An 8,436-nucleotide genomic window follows, 5' to 3' on the forward strand; every position below is an offset into this window, starting at 1 on the left:
TGACTGAATTTGGAAATCATAATCCATGCATCAATCTAAGAGCTGCCGACAAAGCGACCGACCTACTTAATTAATGACACGATGAGCAGCCGACGCCTCTTGCTGAATCCTGTCGAGTAGAAGTAGAAGCAGCAGCAGTGAGTGATTAACACACAACACAATGGTGACTGCTTATGGCAGAAACTATTGATGAAATCTAACATTGTACTCGAGCAAATCGAATTGAGAGCACTAGCAAGTGATTGGAATCTTAATCTCGTATGTTCAGCACGCGAGTACTGATTGAGTACATATTGACAGTGCGAGGGCAGCAAATGTACTAAGATTAAGGTAGAACATATCTGCCTGTTTTTCTGATGAACAAGTTCCTCAACTTGTTCTTCTCCAATCTTTTGAGCAGTTTGTTGGCGCCAGCCATGTCTACTTCAGCCAGTTTCTTGAGGGATCCAGCTGCACCGTAAGAGAGCATCAGCTTCCTGCACCTCTTGCTCGATGACAAGACCGAAGGCAAGAGATTGCATACTTTTTTGCTGTGTTCTGAGGATTCGGATCCAGCAAGCGGACTAGAACGATCACGGTCTTGTCATCTTTCTTGAGCTCGCTTTTGTTCTGCGGAAGGCTGATGAGTCCGGCGATGGCCTGCGCTGCGACCTCCCTCGCCGTGCTTGTTATGGCTTCGAGCATTGTGGCGAGCAGAGGAAGGCAACCCAGCTCGCCAATGGATCTCTTCGTCTCGTTGGAATTGGAAATTCTGCAAATGATGGATGCGGCGGCTTGCTGCGCGCCGAGAGAGCCGTCCCGGAGCACGTGAAGCAGCCGGGGGAGGAGACCGAGGGACACGAGGCTGTCGACGGTGGCGGCGCCGATCAAGTTCCGCAATGCACCGACGGCGGGTTCCTTCGGCAGCGGGCCGTCCAGGAAGGCTAAGAGGCTGGGAGCTCCGCCCTCCTCTACGACGAGCATCCTCGAGGCGTCGTTGCTCGCAGTGAGATTGAGCAAGCACTCCGCGGAGTGCTCTTTGGAACTAAGAACGATTCCGTGGTTGAGGAGGTCGATCATTACACAGATAGTGCCTTCTTCCACCAACGTCTGACGGACCTCCGGCACGGCGGAGAGATTCTTCAGAGTGCCAGAGGCGGCCGATTGGCAAATCGAGTCCCCTGCCTGACAAACATCGACCAGAGGTCGAACACCTCCATGGCCAACTATGGATCGTGCGGTTTCGGTGGAGATGGATAGTCTCTGCAGCGAAGTTAAGGCTTTCTGTCGACAAATCAAGCTCCCGGATTCTGATAGCCGAATCAGAGGAGGAAGCACGGCCTCTGAAACAATGAGATTCTCGCAGCTACCGGACTCGGTCAGCAAGCAGATAGCAGTGGCCGCCTTCTCCTTGATCTCGACGGAGGTGGATCCGAGCAAGCGTATGAGAGCCGAGACGTTGCTTCGCCCGAGAGCGGTCATCACGCTCCTCTCGTCCTCCCTCATCGCTTCCAGGAGGGCGTCCACCGCCCGGTTCTTGGCCTCCGCGTGCCCGATCTGCAAGCGCGCGAGCAGCACGCGTATTTTGTCGAGTGAGTGAGGCGCAGCGGCGGCGGCGGCCGAATCGTCAAGCACACCAGTCTTCACCAGCAGCGCGCAGTCATCGAGCACGAGGTCTAGCTCACTGGAAACAGCATCGAGGTCGCTCTGCATTTGGAGCTTCCCTGAGGGAGCGCCGCTGCGGCAGGCGAGACCGATGGCGTCGCGGAGGGCGATGGTCACTGACTGGAGCAGTTCCCAGCAGAGCGCGTTCCTGGAGAAGGAGGGAAGGCTGGAGAGGTCGGAGAGAGAGGGGGCGACGCGCTCGATCTTGGAGGCGATGGAGCTCCATCGCGCCGGGAAGCCAGCGGCGGCGCGAGCTTCGGCGAGGGCCTCGGGAACGAGCTGCCGTGCTTGGGAACGGAGGCCCGCGGCGGAGTCGGTGACCTCAGGCGTGGGCTCAGTCTCTTCGGCCATGTATCGAGTGCCTGTCTTGTGTTCGAGGAAAATGCAGTTAAAGCGGCGAAGTGGAAACCTTCGACGGCAAGGATCCAAACAAGAGGACGGTAGCTGATAACAATGTCGCACCAAATCATTTCCTTTTTTATTATTCCCACTCAAAAATTAAAACTTTCAAAAAAAAAAAACACAGGAAAATTTTAATTGGAAAATAAATTGATCTGGTTGTTTAATATATAAAAATAATAATATCTGCCTGATTTTAATGACCCCACTGAGAATGAGTCATTAAAATTAATCAATATATGGAATGGACTATTTTTTAATCCGCAAATTATGGATCAAGGGATGGTCTACTGATCAGGACCCTTAATTTAAATGGATCCCACCTACTTAAAAATGGGATCCATCCAAATCAAGGGTCCTTATGTAGTGGACCATCCCCTGGTCCGCAATTTGCGGACCAGAGGATCTGCTCTCCTCAATATATGGATCACTCAGAATAAATAGATAGAATCCTGTGATCCATAAATTATTGATTGATCCATTTATTGTAACCATATTGATAAATAGTTAAAATTTGATCAGTCAAAATGTATTTTATAAATTATTATTAAAAATATTTTAGTAATATCATCTCTATATATTAATTACATATATATATTATAATTCAATTATGTTTAGCCAAATTTTGACCAAATAGATTTACCGTTACTGTAAGGACATTGCTTAATTGCTAGAATCTGGTCCGCCATAATATATTTTGTAAATCATTATGAAAGATATTTTAGTAATATCATCTCTATGTATTAATTATATACGCGCATTATAATTCAATTACGATCAGACAAATTCTGGCCAAATAGATTTACCGTTACCGTAAGGACATTGTTAAATGATTAGAATCTAACCAACCAGAATACACTTTGTAAGTCATTATTAAGTATATCTTAATAATATCATCCCTATATATTAATTACATGCATGCATTATAATTCAATTATGGCCAGCCAGATTCCGGCCAAATAGATTTAATAGATTTACCGTTACTGTAAGGACACTGCTAAATGGCTAGTGATCCTGTCCGAGCGCTAAGTCGACAGACGCTGGGGACGTGGCACGCTCTGCTGTCTCCGACTGGTTGTGTAGCTCTCCGACGAACCTGCAAAGAAGCCGAGCCGGGAGGGGTTTCCCGGCGACGGCTCTCCGACGCTCAAGTCAGGCAACGAGAGAGGCAGCGTAATGAGGCTACAGTAGAGATGTGCGCATACCTTCGTCGACGTCTGGGGGTCCTTATATAGGACCCCGGGAGGCGCGGGCACACTCCTCTACGCATGCACGCTTCCCCAAACATACCTTAACAAGCCTCTGTCAGAAAAGTACCTCTGGCATCATTCCGCAATCGTCCGAGCATATCCCGGATGTGACGGTGGAAGCTTCCGTCGTATGATCCTGTGTACGGCTTGGGCGCCAACTCTGCTGCTTGTCGGCGGCAGGCATCTCGAGGATGATGTTATCCCCTGTCTCCCTTGTCCTCTTGCGTTCCCTGTCTGTTCCAGGACCGAGCGGGTCGGCCGCTCGGCAGGCATATGACTTCTGCATCGGTCGTATGCTCGGATGAGACTGCTCCCGCCTGTGTTGCCTTGTGCACCAGCCGAACGGACAACCCGCTCGGCCCTTGAAACCTTTTACCTTGAGCAACGGAAACCCGACCCCTAGTCGGGTTGTCTTCCTTTGGTTCGGGAGATTCATGGCCGATCGGTCTGCATCGCCCGGTCGGTCAACCCGCTTCATCCGGTCGGCCGATCTCAGGGTTGAATCTCTTGACCTTTGACCTCCACATGCCGTTGACCTTCCGCCAATGAGGATCCCCTGTCCTTATCATCGGATCAGCTAGAATCTGGACAGCTAGAATACACTTTGTAAGTCATTATTAAGGATATTTTAGTAATATCATATCTATATATTAATTACATACATGTATTATAATTCAATTATGGTCAGCCAAATTCTAGCCAAATAGATTTACCGTTACTGTAAGGACACTGCTAAATGGCTAGAATCTGACCAGCCAGAATACACTTTGTAAGTCATTATTAAGAATATTTTAGTAATATCATTTCTATATATTAATTACATACATGTATTATAATTCAATTATAGCTGACCATATTCTAGCCAAATAGATTTACCGTTACTGTAAGGACAATGCTAAATGACTAGAATCTAGACAGTCAGAATACACTTTGTAAGTCATTATTAAGGATATTTTAGTAATCTCATCTATATATATTAATTACATGCATGTATTATAATTCAATTCTGGCCAGTCAAATTCTGGCCAAATAGATTTACCGTTACTGCAAGGACACTGTTAAATGGCTAAAATATGGACAGTCAGAATATACTTTATAAGTCATTATTAAGGATATTTTAGTAATATCATCTCTATATATTAATTAAATGCATGCATTATAATTCAATTCTGATCAGTCATATTCTAGCCAAATAGATTTACCATTACTGTAAGGACGCTACTAAATGGCTAGAATCTGACCAGCCCAAATACACTTTGTAAGTCATTATTAAAGATATTTTAGTAATATCATCTCTATATATTAATTACATGTATGTATTATAATTCAATTATGGTCAGCCAGATTCTAGGCAAATAGATTTACTGTTACTGTAAGGACAGTGCTAAATGACTATAATCTGGACAGTCATAATACACTTTGTAAGTCATTATTAAGGATATTCGAGTAATATCATCCATATATATTAATTACATGCATGTATTATAATTCAATTCTGGCCAACCAGATTCTGGCAAAATAGATTTACCGTTACTGCAATGACACTACTAAATGACTAGAATCTGGATAGCCAAAATACATTTTGTAAGTCATTATTAAGGATATTTTAATAATATCATCTCTATATATTAATTGACATACATTATAATTAAATTCTGGCTAACCAAATTCTAGCTAAATAGATTTACCATTACTGTAAAGACACTACTAAATAATTAAAATTTAGATAGTCAGAATACACTTTATAAATCATTATTAAGAATATTTTAATAAAATCACCTCTATATATTAACTACAGACATATATTATAATTCAATTGGCCAAATTCTAATCAAATAAATTTATCGTTAGTATACGAACACTGCTAATCCACAATTTACATATAGTAATGTATATGTACAGTTGACCATTCTCTCATTCTCAATTTACGGACCAGAGTCGTCTGAAATAAATGGGAGAGGAGTTGTACTAGAATTGCAAGTCCAAAATTTTTTAAAAAGGGTAAATTTGGAATTATAAATTTTAAAGAAATAAATTAATGAGACTAAATTGTGTTAATTATGAAAATAGCAGGGTAAATAAGTAAAGTGACTTTGAGGAGTGGGTAAACCGTGTTTTCGGGAGAAGATACATTTGCATGCAAAGTCGAGCTGCCGCACTGCACGTGAGCATAAAGGCTGCTAAGAACAAAAGGCTGTATTTTTTTTTTTTTATCTTTAACTAACTATAAGAAATAATTCGGTAATTCAAATTTAAATATTTTATAAACCTTAGATACTTTTCACTAGATCAAGCGATAATGATAAGCTTTAAAGCCTTATAGCTAATTCTTGGTAAGAACTGCAAACATTAAATTTTTATTAAACTTTTAATTATTTTTTGTATACAGTTTGTTTTAAAAAATAAAATATCCATAAAAATTTTGACCTGGTGGGCTCAGGCCGGACCGGAATCCGGATAAGTCACAGCCTCTCACGGGCTGCCTTGAGCCCGGCCCGTCTCTGGTCCAATTCAAGACATGCAGAAAATTATTACCAATTATATGTGTATTTTTGGCACGTGACTGAAATGACGAACAACAAAAATCTAAATTTTGGATGCTCACTAAATCCACAGTTTGATTTTCTTGAGATGTGATTTAGTAAAAATCTATTATTGTCGGTAAAACCAACGCCGAAGGATGTGTGAGGAATTAATTTAATAGTTTGAATCGGTGTAATTAAGCAAGATTCTTTGGAGTTTCATCGAGGGTTCACAAGATCCAATGCCTCGTAATTAAAGACTAATTAATCGACACGCTATCATTAATATCTCGTCTGGCTAAACCAGGCCATCGTGGATAGTTCCTCCCTAGAAAATGAAGGTAAGCGTAATCGCTACGTTTAACATTTGTCAATCAAACGACGTATAAGGTTTCGTAGAAGGGGTTTTTCCCCTATGGGTATGATTAGTAACTACTTAGGATAAGACTATATTAATCGGGGGTCAAAATTTCGTAGAAGGTTTCTTCGATATTGCTAATGTGATGATTATATATATATAATTATCCGACAACAACCTACTAATTCCAAGGAGATCATCAACAAATATTGCTACTTATCAATTAGAAAAATTTATAGACATTGAACATAATTTAGACATCTTTTCTAACGAACAACTAAATACCTTAAATCCAAAGAGAATATATAATCAAGGACTATTATCTTTTTCTACATCACTCTATAGACATCACAGGATACAACCACTTCATTTACTAGATGGAGGTGAAGAAAGATTTAATCTAATAACTGAAGAATCGGCACGAACACTTTTACAAAAAAAACACCACTATATACATCTAGGACTAATAGTATTTGGCCTAGGAGGACTTACTTGAAAAAGTACAGGAGTCAAAGTATTTGTAGTTCTTTACGACTCAAGATTTTCTGACAATGATAATGTAGTTATTGGACTTATTGAAGTAGATATGAATAGCAGTTTAGGAATTACCTATTTCTATCCAAACTTCATATCAGTACAAGCTAGAAGATATAGAGACTTTCAAAGACATAATATCCAAATAGACATAAATTTTCTAGGAAAAACAATGACAAATATTAACAATAGTTTTAAAGTTCAAATTATTAATATCATTGAGACACTTACTACAAAAGGAATTTATTTCTTAAAACCCAAGGACTTTTCATCTACTTTACTTACCGGATTAGATTAGACTCTTAATTTGGAGCTAAGCATTAAACCACAAACTTTACAACCAACGGAATCCATTATTTATAAAGATAGACACGGTAGCTCCATAGTAAGATTTCATAATTACAAACCCTCAACATCACAAGAATAAGATCATGAAGAAAATCAAAATAATATGAACTTAATGAACATAGAATATAGTACACTGGAAACTAATACAAACAACATTACTGAGAATAATTATTTATTTTACGATGACCTAAATGAATATGTTTACATCCCATTTGAAATAGCTACTTATTTTACTAAAGAAGATTTAGAAGAATTAGAAAAATTTGACTTCCTACACCATAAATTAGAACCTGACTGTATGTTATATTTTGATGAAGATCACAAATATAATCGTTAAAAAACAAGATTACTTTTCAACAGTAAATTTAATGAATCTAGCCGAATCTAGTAGTACTAGTAATTTCAGACCACAACCATTACAAGTAAGATACCCTGAAAGCTCTATGAGAACTATGGATTATGGAGAAGGGCATCCCCCAAGAACAAAGATTATCTCATATACTAATAACAATCATTTATTGAGAACAATAGGAAAAAGGAGACTACATGAAATTACTTATTTTGGCAAAAATTCGGTCTTATTAAATATTGGAGAATGCGATGATCCACAACTTTATGATACCTATTTAGAACAGTGGATAGTTTCTGTTAAAAGATATTATCAAGCCAGACATGAATTGGACATAGAAACAGGGAAAGCCATGCTAAGAGTAAGGGGAAAATTACTTAGGCGATGTTGTTAGGGCAGCATGGGAAGCTTATAAAACCACATATCCTGAGGAAGTAGCCAGGATGGCCTCACAAGGAAATAACATACTCAATTTTTACTATACAAGAGACGCTAATACTGGATTAGATATAAGACAAAGAGAAGCTATGAGGAACTTAGAACAATTATAACTCTTTAGCTGGAACTGGATTAAACCTTTTTGTAATGATTTCTTAGCATTAACAGCAATTTCAGGAAACTATTGTAATCCAGAGCTAGGAGAAAGACTCTTTAGCAAACTTCCAAGAGACTTAGGAAAGGAAATACATAAGGCCTGAACAGATATGAATATAGCACCACAATACGATAACATTGAAGTGAGAATCCAACACATTATTTCCATACTCAAAGAAAAATATATTTATATCCACATACAAAAATAACTCAAAAATCAACAATATAGATTTTGTAGCCAGATATATACCCCTTAATAATATGGCCTCACCCAACCTAGGTCAAGACTAAATCATTCATCAAGAACACCAAGAAAATCGGTATCATGACCCAAGGCAATAAAACCCAAAAAGATCTACTATGTTAGAAAAAATAGAGAAAAGAAACCTTATCTTAATAAAGAGAAACATGTACGAAAATTTAAACCAAAGAAGACGT

General features: G+C 39.6%; 1 pseudogene; it reads right to left on the minus strand.

The window, feature by feature from the left end:
* LOC122022519 lies at window positions 1–2,057 on the minus strand (annotated as a pseudogene).
* Window positions 2,058–8,436: the final 6,379 nt, after the last annotated feature.

Source organism: Zingiber officinale, chromosome 9B (assembly GCF_018446385.1).
Source record: "Zingiber officinale cultivar Zhangliang chromosome 9B, Zo_v1.1, whole genome shotgun sequence".
Lineage (NCBI taxonomy): Eukaryota > Viridiplantae > Streptophyta > Magnoliopsida > Zingiberales > Zingiberaceae > Zingiber > Zingiber officinale.